The sequence below is a fragment of the Peromyscus leucopus genome, chromosome 1 (genome assembly GCF_004664715.2).
Source record: "Peromyscus leucopus breed LL Stock chromosome 1, UCI_PerLeu_2.1, whole genome shotgun sequence".
Classification (NCBI taxonomy): Eukaryota; Metazoa; Chordata; class Mammalia; order Rodentia; family Cricetidae; genus Peromyscus; species Peromyscus leucopus.
The window spans coordinates 1938185-1953808 of record NC_051063.1 but is presented as its reverse complement, the minus strand read 5'-3'; positions in this window follow the sequence as shown (position 1 = coordinate 1953808).

Here is a 15624-nt window from a genome sequence, read left to right as displayed (position 1 = left end):
CGTTCGCTAAGGAGCGCAACCGGTTGCAAGTTAGAGACAAAGGCCGGAAGAGCAGCCAAGATAAGCTGGCCCTGGGATTTCCACCAGGTTCAGGAAATTAAGCAGCAATCCTGGCCTGTGGGTAAAAATATACAGACCAGGCATGGGCTGAGACTGTCAAAGCGAGGGTTCCGATCTGTGAAGGTGGGGAGTAAGGGCTCATAGCAGACCCTCACTGTGGGGGACACTGCGCAGTCCTGCCCTGGGACACCCTCAGAGCTTCTCTTCACAGGCAGAGGACGCTGCTTGCTCTCTCTCGTGTGATTATTGATTTCAAAGAGAATCAAAGAAAGTCTTAATTTTGTGTGGGGCAGTGGTTCACAGATTTCCATAATGCATTGGCCAATAATGTTGAACAGTTAGTACTGTCCCAGGACGCCATGTTTTGATTTTGCCCGATGAAGAAGGTTATTAAAAAATAGAGCAACAAGCCGGGTGGTGGCGCGCGCCTTTAATCCCGGCACTTGGGAGGCAGAGACAAGGCATCTTTGTGAGTTTGAGGCCAGCCTGGTCTACAGAGCGAGCTCCAGGACAGCCAGTGAAACACAGAGGAACCCTGTCTCGAAAACAAACATAACATAAATAAATAATAAAGCAGTGGTTGCATGTAAAACACATAACTCCATTTATAAGAAGTCACATCTGACCCAAAGCTCTGAGTTTTTGTTTTGTTTTGTTTTTGTGTTTTCAGACAGGGTTTCTCTGTGTAGCCCTGTCTGTCCTGGAACTAGCTTTGTAGATCAGGCTGGCCTTGAACTCACATTAAAACTGAGCCTGGACTTAGCCCCAACCTCCTGATAACACTACCTCCTACTCTACTTAGAGCAGTGGTTCTCAATCTTTCTAATGCTTTTACCCTAAAGTTCTTCAGGCTGTAGTGACCACCAGCCATAAAATTATTTTCCTAGCTACGTCATAACTGTAATTTTGCTACTGTTATGAATTGTGATGTAATTATCTGTGTTTTTCTGATGGTCTTAGGGGACCGCCATGAAAGGGTAATTTGACCCCCCAATGGGTCGAGACCCACAGGTTGGAAATCCTGACTTAGCAGAATATTGGACTGAAGGAAAGAGGAGGCCTCTTAACTTTCTTCTCTCGGTTTTTATTAAGTCCTACGGCAGATGCTCATTGGCTGGTATCCAGGGAGATGGTGGACCCTGATTTCCTGGGTCAGATTACTCATCTTTGCTCATTCCTGGGTGAAGGAATGAGCCACACCCAAACCATATCTATTGGGACTAGGAGTGGGTCCCAAAGAAAATCCCAAAGTGCTGTTAGGAAAAGATTAGAGGAAGCTGGAGAGCCAGCTCATCAGTTAAGAGCACTTCCTGCTTTTGTGGAAGACGGAGTCCCCAGAACTGGTGTCAGGAGGCTTACAACCACCTGCCTGCGACTCCAGCTCCAGCGCAAACAGCTTTCTTCTGGCCTCTGCAGCCATCTGCATGCTCCTGCGCGCGTGCACGCACACACACACACACACACACACACACACACACACACACGGATAGATCCACGCGTATGCGTAAGTAAATAACCAGCAATACAATTTAAAGAAAGAAGAGAGAGGGCTGGCTAGATGGCTCTGCGGCTAAAGAAGATTCTTATCTCAAACCCGGGGACCTGAGTTTGGTCCACAGGACCCAGATGGAGGAATGAGAGAATGGACTCCCACACTCTGTCCTTTGCTCTGCACACGTGTGAGCCCCTCCCCCAGAATAAGCGTGAAAATGAAATGAGTAAATGAGAGGTCACTGGAGGGCAGCTCTCCTTGTTGGTTCTCCTGCTTGCAAAGGATCCAGGCATCTTCCAAGGTCCGGTGGCTTCTCCCCAGAGGAAGAGAAATCAGACACCCTCATTCATGGCTACTGCCAGAGTCCAGCAGTGGCCTCAGCTTTCTTCCCAGGGGGCCTCAACTTAAAAGAGAATGTGAGAGCAGCACTAAGTGGACTTGTGCGCTAAGAAAAAGAGCACCAGAAGTTGGGAGGGAGGCATGGGAAGTGCGGAGGAGTTGGGAGGAGGAGGAGGCGGTTTTGATCAAAACATATTGTACACATGCATGAAATTCTCAGTGAAACAAGAGAGAGAATGTGACTTGAAAGGGAACCCCAGCTTTTCAAAGGGAAACATTGTTAGGAGCAGAACAGCGGCACACAGAAAGAAGTTCCGAGGAAACTGAAGCTGGGTGTGGTGACTGGTGCCTGTAAAGACAGTGCTCAAATGACCAGTCCAGCCAGGGCTCTTCACCAAAACTCTGTCTTAAAAGTGGGTGGAGGGATGTAGCTCAGTGGTAGAGTGCTTATGTATCATGCACGAGGTCTGGAGTTCAATCCCAGTACCGCATAAACCGTGGTGGTGCCCGGCACTGGGAGAATGAGCATTCCAAGGTCATCCTTGGCTGCATCGCCTTCTTGGCTACATACGACTGTGTCTCAACAAACCAGCTGGAGGCAGGGGAACGTGGCAGGGTGGAAGCTGGTACCCTCTGGCACCCTCAAATCACACAACAATCTGTAGCCACCTTTAGTGGGCCATTAAGTTCCTGCTTGGTTACAAGGCCAGGAACTTCGATGGTTGTCTTTCATAATCACTAAAACCCAAGATTTCTTTTTATTTTTTCAAAGACAGGAAGTTCTGTGTGACCCACAATTCCCTATGTAGAGCAGGCTGGCCTGGAACTCACCTCCTGGGTGCTGGGACTAAAGGCTTTGCCACCACACCCTGCCCACGATCCTTGAATGTTATAGAGAAGATTATTTCCATCATTGGTAGTTTGCCAATATTTCTAAACCACCACCACCAATGCCACTGCCTCCGCTGCCACCACCACCACCACCACCGGAAACCTAGGACTCAAGATGGGCAAAAGACATCTACGCTGGGCTGGTTAGGGGGCTCACTCAATAGAGATGCTCGCTGCCAAGTCTCCCTACCTGAGTCTGATCGCTGAACCCACATGGTGGGAGGGAGAGTTGACTCCTACAACTGCACACACATCCTGTGTGTTCTGTCCCGGTTTGTGTCAGGCATTCTTTTATGCCTTGGTTTGACCACATCGCACTCCTTCAGTCTTAGCTCTGCCGCGGCGTCTCTTGGAGAACGTCCCCTGTGATGTAGTCTGGTGCAGCCTACACTAAGGAGCTGGCCAGTACTCCTTTGTTCGACTTGGGTTGGCAAGGCTAAGCTAGGGGTTTGCTCAGAGCTCCTCGGCAGCCGTGCTTAGACTGTGCCTCAGAGGGAAACGTTAAGGAGACTTCTTGTTTGTGTTTCCAGTGGTTGATCTGGCTGTCATTGAGTGGAGGCATCTAGAGGAACCACACACAGGCTCTTTGTGCTTCCTGGATTTCCTCAGTGTCCGGATTCTGATGCGAAAACAAGAAAAGGGGGCACAAGAAAACTGCTGTGCTTCTTGTTTGGTTTTGGAGATAAGAGTGTCACTATATAGCCTAGGCTAGCCTCTTCCAAGTTCTGGGATTACAGGAGTGTTCCACCCTACCTGGCCTATGTCACTGTCTTTGATGACCCCATGGTTGAGCAGTATCTCATCTCCAATCTTCTATAAAAGAAGAGGAAGGCACAAGAAGTCACATTTCTTGATGACAGGGATGTTGGCAATTTGTATATACATATATACACATATATGTGTGTGTGTATGTATATGTATGTGCATGTGTATGCTTGTGTGTGGAGGCCAGAGATCAATCTCACATGTTTCTTAGGAGCCACCTGCCTTGTTTTTGAGACAGGGTCTCTCACTGGGACCTTAGGATAGCCTGCTTGGCTGGCTAGCAGGTGCCAGGGTCCTCCTGACTCCAATTGTCTAAGGCTAGGATTACAGGAGCACGCCATGTCTGGCCTTTCATCTGGATGCTAGGGATTGTACTCAGGTCTTCCCTCATGCTTGCTGGGCCAGTACTCTACTGCCTGAGCCATCTCTCCAACCCTTGTAGACATATTTTCAAAGCAACAGCTGTGCCCCTCTGTGTTTGACTTGTATGAGCCCAGCCTTCATCATCTCTTAGCCACATTGCCTGTGGCCTGTGTAGATGTAACCAATTATCTTATTAAAATAAGAAACACAGAGTCAATGTAAAAGAGAAAGCTGAGAGGTCAGAGCTCAGAGCTAAAATCTTACCTCCTGCAGTGCTCCTAGCTTCCCCGAGAGAGAGCTTCTTCCTGTTTGTCTGTCTTTAAATAGTCTTTCTGTTCTGCCTTCTCATTGGTTGTAAACCCAACCACATGACTGCCTCGTCACTGCCTGTAAGTACTGCCCTCCAGGTCTTAAAGGCGTATGTCTCCAATACTGGCTGTATCCCTGAACACACAGAAATCTACCTAGCTCTTCTAACCACCATGCTCTTGCTATGGCTCTAATAGCTCTGACCCCAGGACAACTTTATTTATTAACATACAATTAAAATCACATTTCAGTACAAATAAAATATCACCATAGGCCTGGCTGTCTTCCCCTCATGTATTTTGTTGTTTGTTTTGTTTTGTTTTTCCCCTCGAAGTTTTATTGTTTTTGCACTTAGAAATTTACCTAATTCACTTTCTATCTTAACTTGTAATACCAACTCCAAACGAATTTGTTTTCAGACTTCAAAACATTTTTTTTAAACACTTTAAGCTTTTATGTCTCTCAACCTTACACAGTGAGTTTTTTCTGCTGAATTTGGTAACACAACTGTAACTACAACTATCTTGTCTTCCACTCCATCAGAGACCTGAGAAGAATATACTACCCGAGTCAGCAGGAAGCACAGAGCAAACAGCTTCCAAAACTGAGAGCAGCCGGCTGCCTGGACAGTCAGCCAAGGTTTCTTGGCAACATTGGGGTATCCACCTTTGGCCTATGGCCTAGAATATCTGACAGATTTTTCTGGGAAGCAGGAATTTTGAAGGACTGTCCTATCTTGTCTTGGCAAGAAAACTTTAACATTTTAAATCATATGTAGCAGATTGTGGAGAAGTTATAGGACCATAATCTACTAAATACATCTGGGGTGCACAAACTTAGTTCCTAGTTACCTGTTTCAGACTCAAACCCAAAATCACATACAGGGAGCTAGATGAAGCCTATTTCTAGAATTAGTCAGTACTCTATATGACCATTAATATCATGACAGAAAGTTTAAATATATATATATATACACATATATGTTATATATGTAAACATACATATATACACAATAGTCAAATTTAGAGATAATAATTATACCTTCAGAAAAGTTTTAAAGAGTAAAAATAAAACCAAAAGATCATGATATTAGTGACAATAGAATAGTCCCTTAATTTTGTTTTTTGTTCTGTCTCATATCAGGTGGCTCTTCTGACATGAGACAGAGACTTTGGATTTTTTTTTTTTTTTTTAACAAATATGCTTGGGTTTAGAGAAAGAGAGAGCCATGCTCCAACTCCAAACCCAGCTTTGATTTTTAATTAAATTGGGACCACAAAAAGACCATTTGCCTGTTGTAAGTCTTTCTTTGTCCTGTCAGCCAGTTCCTAAATAATGACATGGAGACTTCTTATTAATTATGAAAGCCCAGCCTATAGTTTAGGCTTGTTTCTAACTAGTTCTTACAATCTAAATTAACCAATTTCTATTAACCTATGTGCTGCCATATGGTTCATGGCTGTTGCTTCTCCTCTGCCTGACTTTCTTGTTCTCCATCTCTTGGCATCTCCACTTTCTTCTTCCCAGAGTCCTCTCTGCCCTGGAAATCCTGCTGAGCTATTGGCCATTCAGGCTTTTATTAAATCAATCTGATTGACACATCTTCATAGTGTACAAAAAGATTATTCCACAACATTTGACTTTTATGTTTGTAGAGAGCAGCAGCAACAGATATTTGGGAAGATTTATGAAATTTTATCCTATTGGGAACGTGCTATAACATAAATTACTCTTTTTCTTGGGACATTTTTCTCTGGATGATTCATCCTTCTTCTTCAGATGTCTCATTTGTCCAGTGGTCAGATTCCTTAGGTGAATGCTTTTATTCTCCTGGAAACACAAAAACAAAATACTTCTCCAACCATAACTTTGAGGATTTCCTTTTTTTTCAGGTTATATCTTTGTTAAGACAAAATGTTTTTTTTTTTTTGCAACATAAAAATTATTATCTTTAATAATAAAAATTATTATTTTTTCATACCTAATCAAATGAAAGGCACTTGTTACTCTTAGAAGTTAGTTTAAATTGAATGACCAAGGCGTTTGATAAAGAATTTGAAGTTAATATAGCACTGTATAATCTGTCTCTGGGGGGTCTTTATTACCCCTTTCTGTTTACTAAGCATATCTTTTAAAGTATGATTAGATCTTTCTATATCTGGTTGTCCTGTAGGATTGTGTGGTATACCTATAATATGCATTAGGTTGTAATATGCTAAAAACTATTTCATTTTACTAGAGACATATGCTGTAGAGCATTGTGAGACTTAATTTGTACAGGTATCCTCATAATGGCCATGACTTTTAATAAATGTATAATTGCAGAATCAGCCTTTTCAGAACACGAAGTAGTTGCCCATTAAAATCCTGAATATGTATCTATGGCATGGTGTATATACTTCAATTTTCCAAACTCTGTAAAATGAAACACGTCCATTTGCCAAATTTCATGTTTTTGAGTACTCTTTGGGTTACTTCCTGCAGGTAATGGAGTTTGATTATACAGAAAGCAAGCAAGACATTTCCTTATATTTTTTTTTGTTTGTTGTGATAGAAAAGAATGATAGAAAAAAGTGATAGAAAAATATCTTTCTTCAAACCTTTTCGGTGAACATAGTGTTTCTTATGAAATTCTGAGGCTCCTAACACATTTCCTACCAATAACTGATCAATTTCATCATCTTGTGCTAGAGGACCTGGTCTACCTGTATGGGATCTGATATGTGTTATATACAAAATATAATTTCTAATTTATATTACTTGTTGTAGTTGAGTAAGTAACAAAGTCAATTCTGAATCATCTGGAATAAATTCAGCAGTTTCAATATGCAAAACAACTCTTTCTGCATATTGAGAGTCAATAATTATTTTAAGTGGTTCTGGAAAAATCTAATGATACCATGAGAATAGTATATAATTCTGATTTCTTAACTGACTCATAAAGGCTTTGAGCCACTTTATTTAAATTTCCTGACTTATAACCTGCTTTTCCTGATTTATTTGCATCAGTATAAATTGTAGGGGCTCCAGAAATTGGTGTTCCCTTTATTATATGAGGGAGAATCCAATTAGTTCTTTTAATAAACTGAAGTCTCTTGCTTTTGGGATATTTATTTTTAATCTCTCCCAAAAAAATTACTGCAAGCTGTTTGCCAGTATTCATTTTATGTTCATAATGAAGCAATTTCAGCCTTAGTAAAAGGTACCACAATTTCTGCTGGGTCTATTACTGCTAATTGATGAAGTCTCACTTTTCCTTTCAGAGTCACTCAGAAAACTTTTCTAAATAGATCTTTAACTTTTCACTCTGTTTGTGTGGTAAAAAAAATATCCATTCTAATATATTATCTTCTCTCTGCATAGGAATTCCTGTGGGAGAATGCATAGAAGGTAAAATAACCAGAATACTATCAGGCTCTGGATCTAAGTGATCCACATATTCATCTTGTAATTTCTTTTCTACCAGAGTCAATTCTCTCTCAGCCTCAGCTGATAATTTCCTTCAACTATTTAATTCCTTATCACCTCATCAGGCTTGAAATAAATTACTTAGTTCTTGAGTTGTTAATCCAATTGCAGGCTGTAGCCAGTTAATATCTCCCAGTAATTTTTGAAAATCATTAAGAGTTCGTAATTGATCTCTCCTGATTTGTACTTTCTGTGGTTGAATTTTCTGTAAATCTATCTTATTTCCTAGGTAATTAATAGAATCTCCTCTTCATGTTTTCTCAGGAGCAATTTGTAATCCCCAGCAAGGCAAATTTCTCTTTACTTCATCAAACATTTTTTTTTCCCTAAAATATGTGTCTAAATCAGCCAGCAAGATATCATCCATATAATGGTAAATTATAGATTGTGGAAATTATTTATGAATTATTTCTTTTTTTTAAGATTTATTTATTCATTTATTTATTTATTATGAACATAGAAGAGGGTGCCAGATCTCATTATAGATGGTTGTGAGCCACCATGTGGGTGCTGGGAATTGAACTCAGGACCTCTGGAAGAGCAGTTTGTGCTCTTAACCTCTGAGCCATCTCTCCAGCCCATGAATTATTTCTAATGGCTGTTGTATAAAATATTGACATAAGGTAAGGCTTTTAACATTCTTTGTGGAAGAATTTTCCATTGATATCTCTTAGTAGGCTGGGGATTATTGTAAGTGGGCACTGTATAGGCAAATTTTCACTATCCTGTTCTTGTAAAGGTATAGTGAAAAAAGTCTTTTAAATCAATCAGTATAATAGACCATCCCTTAGGTAATAAAGAAGGCAAAGAAATTTCAGACTGTAAAGAGCCCACTGACTGAATCATATTATTTATGGCTCTGAAATCTGTTACCATTCTCCATTTTTCAGAGTTCTTTTTAATAACAAATATAGAAGAATTCCAAGGACTACTGGTCAATTTTTCAATATGTTGAGCATTTAGCTGCTCCTATACCAGCTGTTCTAAGGTCTACAATTTTTTTGATGTCAAAGGCCATTGTTCCACCCACACAAGTTTGTCAGTTAACCATTTTAAAGGTAGGGATGTTGGTACCTTTGAAAGATCAACAGCTGCTGTGCCCTGTTTGTGTACAACCTGAATGGTCTGTGACTGTTCTTGATAATACCTTTTAATATTTTTCTCAGAAGCATATATTAATTTATGGTTTGTTGCTGTGGAATGGTCTGTATGTTAAATTGCTCTGATTGGTCAATAAATAAAATACTGATTGGCCAGTGGCCAGGCAGGAAGTATAGGCGGGATTAACAGAGAGGAGAATTGGAACAGGAAGGCGGAGGGAAACACTGCCAGCCACCACCGTGACAAGCAGCATGTGAAGATGCCAGTAAGCCACGAGCCACATGGCAAGGTATAGATTTATAGAAATGGATTAATTTAAAGATGTGAGAACTAGATAGCTAGAAGCCTGAGCCATTAGGCTAAACAGTTTAAATAATATATGCATCTGTGTGTTTATTTTATAAGTGGGCTGTCAGATTGCCTGGGCTTGGTGGGACCTGGACAGAAGCTCTCCAGCTACAGTTTGTTTCTGAGATTGAAAAAATGTTAATCTGTGTTTTTCATTGCTGCAACAAATCATGTCCCCATAAATTCTTTGCTGTGTTAGTCACTTATAGCTTTAATTTTCCTATCTGTCCTTCTGGGCCTATACACTTGATCCATCTTGCATTTTATTTTACCTGAGATAAAATTCCAATTTTATCTCATCCATTTACTGAAAAGGCTAATCTGGATGCTGAAGATTTTGGTGAAATTGTTGTTATATCTGCACCTGTGTCCACCAAACCCTTAATTTCAATGCCATTTATTTGTATCTTTAGCCGTGGTCTTTGATCATTCACAGATATTTGCAAAAATACTTGTTTTGTGGTCTCTCCTGAAATTTTGTTTTATCTATTGAAGCTGTTCTGTCATCCAGAGCAGTATGTTTTTTTAACAACAGGTATTAAGTCTTTTAATTGTTCTGTGGATGAGTTTCTCCAATGCTGACAGGGAATGATAGAACCAAATTTGACATGGAGGCCTTTGAGAGGCCCCTAAGGCATTTCCCAATAGCAAAGGGTTATCTTGCCTGTTCCACGTTGATCTGTATTCATTAGTCCAATGCCAGCCTTTGCCACACCTTCTGCATATTCCAGAAGACTGGAGCCTTCTGTTTGTTTGGATTATCTCTAGAAAAAAAAATGTTTATAGGAATGCCTTGCCTACAATCCCTTTTCAGTTGACCTGGTTTACCATAATTAAAACATCTGACCTTTTGATTTTTCTTAACATTTTTAGAAATATTTTCTCCTATCCAAGTATCATCATAAATGTGAGATCCAATATCAGCTGTATTTCTTTTGGTTCCATTCATCTATGGATGCTGATCTTGCCTTTAAAGGCCTAATTACTTTTTGCATTCTGAATTAGCATTTTCAAAAGCCAAAGATTCAGTTAATATTTGTCTAACTTCTGGATCTGATATCATTCTCTTTACAGCTGAAGTCAATCTTTGTTATAAATCAGTGAAGGCTTCTTTTGGGCTTCAGTCCTCTTTCCTGATTCTTCAAGCCTGTCTCAAGCATTCAAAGCTGCTGTAGAGCATAGAACCAAGGTGTGATCATCAGATATAGACTGTCTTTGCAAATCAGCATACTGACCCTCACTGAGAACCTGATCTTGGGAAATTTCTTACCTCTAGCCCTACTTCATTGTTCTATGACCCTACCTTCCTCTCTCTACCATGTTTTCCATTGTAACTGAGGACCAGCTTCCAATATTGCTGTAGCTAAATCTTTCCAGTCTTGTGAAATAATTCTGTTCCTAGTTGCCCATGAATTTAACATCTGCTTCACAAAGGGTGAATGTATGCCATATGAAACAACAGCTTTCTTAAATCCCTTCAAATCTAACATTTCTACAGATTCTAATTATTTTACATAGCTTTTGGGGTGCCTATCATCTGGTGGTTGTTTTTGTAACTGGATAAGTTAAGGTTGATTTTCTAATAACCTTAAGCCTCTCCTCTTCAGTTTCACAATGCAATGGTATGGTAGGTTATGCTTTAAATTCCTCTGTCTGTGTCTGAGTATTTTTCTTATTTTCATCAGAAGGTCTTTCTAAAGCTTGTATCCTATCAAAAGTAAGTCCTTCTAGGACTTGTATCTTATCAGTCAAATTTTTATTTTTATTAGTAGGTCTTTCTAAGGCTTGTATCTTATCAATAATTTTTTTTCTTGTTTTTAGTGGTGAGTCTTTCTAAGGCTTTTATCTTATCAGTCTTATCAATAATTTTTTTCTTATTTTCAGTGGTGAGTCTTTCTAAGGCTTTTATCTTATCAATAGTAAGTCTTTCTAGAGCTGGACCTTATCAGTCAAATTATCATATTTGACACAGTTATCAAACTAAAGGATAAAATATTAATTATCAAACTGATAGTAATCACAATTGACATTATATCAATCTCAACTATGTCATTTAAATTTTCACTTTCAAACCATCCATATTAGCACTATAGAGGGTCCTACTGCCCTGCATTGTGATGTGCCCCATTCTTAACATGGGAAAGATTTTTCTTTTTAATATTATTTAATTCTTTCCTAAAGGACTTCCTAGGTGTTTCACCAAATCTGCTGACTTCTCAGTTTGTTTGAGGTGTTGGCAGTGAACTCAAGCGCCTCCCAAAATTTCCAAGCATGATCTCGCTTTCCAGAGTCCTGGCAGAGCTGGCTGGCGTGACCTCTCTGTCCGTGTGGTTGTGCCATGTGTTGGAGTACCAAATGCTGTTTTATCTTTGGTGCAGTGGCTGTACGCTAGTCTACTGCTGTTTCAGACAGCAATTGCAACTCTGCAGTTATGTGCCTGCTTCTCTGGCAGCTGCCTGGCTGTACAGGTTGCAGCCTGGTGGGAATTCTGTTCCTGCAAGCACTGGTTCTGCCACTGATGGTAGTTTTAACTAAATCTCCATTGTTCTATTTATAAATAAGCTGGAGACTCAAATGCTGGGGTGAAAACCTGCTAGCTCAGAGAGGCTGAGTAGAACTTAACCTTCTCTCTTTGCTGGCATCTCTGAAACAGCACATCCTTCAGCTCCACAAAACAAAACAAAACAAAACAAAAAAAGCTGCACCACTCCAGATCCCTCCCTCCTCCTTCCGGTGCGTCTCTCTGTCTCTTCCAGATGTCCTCTGATGCTCTATGATTACTTTCTGTCAACTAGTTGCTAATTCAGCCTCTAGACCCAAGGTTAATTTTATTTAATTAATGTAAATGCAAACTTGGGGTTCACAGTGGGATCAAATATCCCCTAATACTTGGTTATAGCATGTATTAGACTGGCTTATGTCCTCCTGACTAGATAGATATGCCTACCAGAACCCCAAATGTGAGCCAGTTTGGAAAGTAAGGCTGTAGGTGTCATATAGATAGCATCTGAGAAGATGCCATCCAGTTAGTGTAGGCCATAAGAGATATCAAAGAGAGAGGAGTCACAGGAAGACAGGCAGAGGTGGAGTGATATGGCTACAAGCTAAGGAACACTAGAAAGAGCCAAAAGCCAGAAGAGTGCAGCCCTGCCCATGCTTTGGCCTGGGACTTCAAACTTCCAAATCTATAAGAGAATAAATTCTTTAAAAGAAGTTTTATTTTAATTCTCTATGTATGAGTGTTTTGCTTAAATGTATGCATGCACACCACATGTATGTAGTGCCCATGGAGGCTTGAGCGTGTTGGGCCCCTGGAACTGGAGGTTCAGAGGGTTGTAAGCCACCCAGTGGGTGCTGGTAACCAAAGCTAGGTCCTCTGGAAGAGCAGCGGGTGCTTTTAACCACTGAGCCATCTTTCTTGCCCCAAGAGAATACCACTATGGTAACCTCTTATCCTCAGCCATAGAAAAACACACAGACACTCTAAAGCCTCAAAGAAAGCCAAGCCTGGTAGCACAGGCCTTTTATTCTAGTACCAAGAAGGCAGATGCAGAGGCAGGTGGATCTCTGTGGGTTTGAAGCCAGCCTGGTCAACACAGTGAGCTCCAGGTTAGCCATGGCTATGTGAGGAGACCTTGTCTCATGTTAAAAAAAAAAAAAGAATAGGACAGAAACATTTGATGTGGTCCCCTCTCAAGAGGCCTGGGACTCTGCCAGGGGCTGTGTGGAGGCTGCATATCAGGGCCTCAGTTTATCTGCATTCTCAGCTTCTTTAACACACACACACACACACACACACACACACACACACACACCAGTGACAGGCCTGTCTCTGCATGGTGACACAGGCCTTGCTTTCTGCTGTCAGCAAGCCTCAGCAAGCCAGGAACTCTGGCCTCCCTGCTGACAAGGGGTGACTTGAGTGACTCCTGCTTGTCAGGGTGCAGGGCCAGGGTCATGATTTTCTGTTGAAGAGAGGGTTCCAGGGTTTGATAAATGGCTGTTTAATGCTGGCAGCCGAGCCGGCTAATCACTAGCACAATGGCCATTGTAATCGGAGAGGGGTTGGAGGCTGAGGCCCTGTGGTCCCCCCTGGCTCCAGCCTCATTCTGCCCTGCTAACCCTTCCTGGGCTATACTGCTGGAGGAAGCAAGGTGGCACTCTGCAAAGGAGGGATCTCGGGGTACCTGGGACCTTGTGGGGAGCTGCAGGCAGACTGGCATGTGGAGGGAGTTGTACACAAAGTGGAGAGAGGAGAGCGCCTGGCTGATGAGGCCTGTAAGTTGTATGGCCCCAGGTGCCCAGGCCTCAGGCCTGTGAAAGGGTAGCCATTGCACAGTGGTAGCCCCACCATCCCACAGGATCTTCTGATTTGTGTGTGTGTTAAAATATGTAAAGAACATAACACTTACCATCTCAGCCATTTTAAGTGTATGGTTTGTAGATGGCATTACTCATGTTCTAGAGTCTAATTATTTTTCCTTCTGTGATGGTGGGATTTGAACCCAGGATCTTCCTTGCCCATGTTAGGCAAGTGTGCTCTACCACTGAGCTGCATCCCCAGCCCTACTTTTTTTTTTTTTTTTTTTTTTTTTTTTTTTTTTTTTTGAGATAGGGTCTCACCAAGTTGCCGAGGTTGGCCTTGAATTTGCAATCCCCCTGCCTCAGTTGCACAAGTAACTGGGGTTCAGGCCTTATCTGAACTTACCTGCCCTAAAGCTTCAAATTTAACCTATTGTTAATGATCACAAACTACTATGTCATATATAATATGAATCTATTATGGGTTGTTTGGTCTCTTCATATTGTGGGTTAGAAGTCACTTATGCATCTATTTATTTTGAAACAGGATCTTACTTTATGGCTCTGGCTGTCCTGGAACTTGCTATGTAGACCAGGCTGGCTGACCTTGAACTCACAGAGAGCTGTCTGCCTCTGCCTCTCAAGTGCTGGGATTAAAGGCGTGGGCCATCACACTGCCTATTTTGGAATCAGCGTTTTTCTGGAGTCCAGACTGGTCACACGTACTCTATGTTGCCCAGCTGGTCTCTTCTCGTCTCTTACCTTCTAAGTGCTGGGCTTACACGTGTGCGGCTGCCACCATGCCTGGCTCTGGGTCAGGGCTCTGGCAAGCTGTCCTGCTGTCTCAGAGATAGACATACAAATGCTTCCTGCCACCCCACCCCCAAAAGTAAGTGGCAGAATGACCAATCCAGAATGATGGCCTGAGCATGAAGCTTGAAGAAAGTCACATATTAGATGCCATGAAAGATAAAGGTGTGGAACTGGAGAGATGGCTTAGAGGTTAAGAGCACTGGCTGTTCTTCCAGAGGTCCAGAGTTCAATTCCCAGCAACCACATTGTGGCTCACACCCATCTATAATGAGATCTGGTGCCCTCTTCTGGCATGCAGACATATTTGGAGGCAGAATGTTATATACATAATAAATAAGTGAATCTTTAAAAAAAAGATAAAAAAAAAGATATAAGTCAGGTGGTGGTGAAGCACGCCTTTAATCCCAACACTCGGGAGGCAGAGGCAGGAGGATCTCTGTGAGTTCGAGGCCAGCCTGGGCTACAGAGTGAGTTCCAGGACAGGCTTCAAAGCTACACAGAGAAACCCTGTCTCGAAAAACAAAACAAAACAAAACAACAACAACAACAACAACAAAAGCTTGTAGTCTCTATTCTCTAAGCCTGCAAAGTTTGAAATATCTCAGAGATAACCTCTGTGTTCTCAAGGGGGCCCAAAGGATTTAAGATGTATCTTCCTGCAGAGCTCTGCGTTCTGCTTCCTCTTTCTTTTTTCTTTTTTCTTTTTTTTTTGGTTTTTCGAGACAGGGTTTCTCTGTGTAACTTTGCGCCTTTCCTGGAACCTGGAACTCACTTGGTAGCCCAGGCTGGCCTCGAACTCACAGAGATCCGCCTGGCTCTGCCTCCTGAGTGCTGGGATTAAAGGCGTGCGCCACCACCGCCCGGCTCTGCTTCCTCTTTCTTATCTTTGTTTTCCCCAAATGCAGCTTTCCAACTCCAAATCAACTCAGATTTCCAAAAATCAACTCAGCAGACTCTGGAGCTAGCTCAGTGGGTAAAGTCCTCCCAGTGCAAGCCCTGCGACCCAAGTTCAGATCCTCAGCACTTTGTAGACGGCAAACATCAACAATCCCAGCACAGGGTGGTAGACACAGGAGGATTCCTGGGTAGCCACCCAAGCTGGCTGACTCAGTGAGCTCCTGGGACAGGGAGAGACCCCATCTCAAACAACAGGGTGGAGAGTGATTGGGGAAAATACAAGATGCCGAACTCTGGTCTCTATACTAGCCATGTGTGCACATGCACACTACACAAGTTCACACGTCAACAGGTAAGGCTAATACACACACACACACACACACACACACACACACACAGAGAGACAGAGAGAGAGAGAGAGAGAGAGAGAGAGAGAGAGAGAGAGAGAGACTGAGGTCCATTTTTGAGTGTGGTTT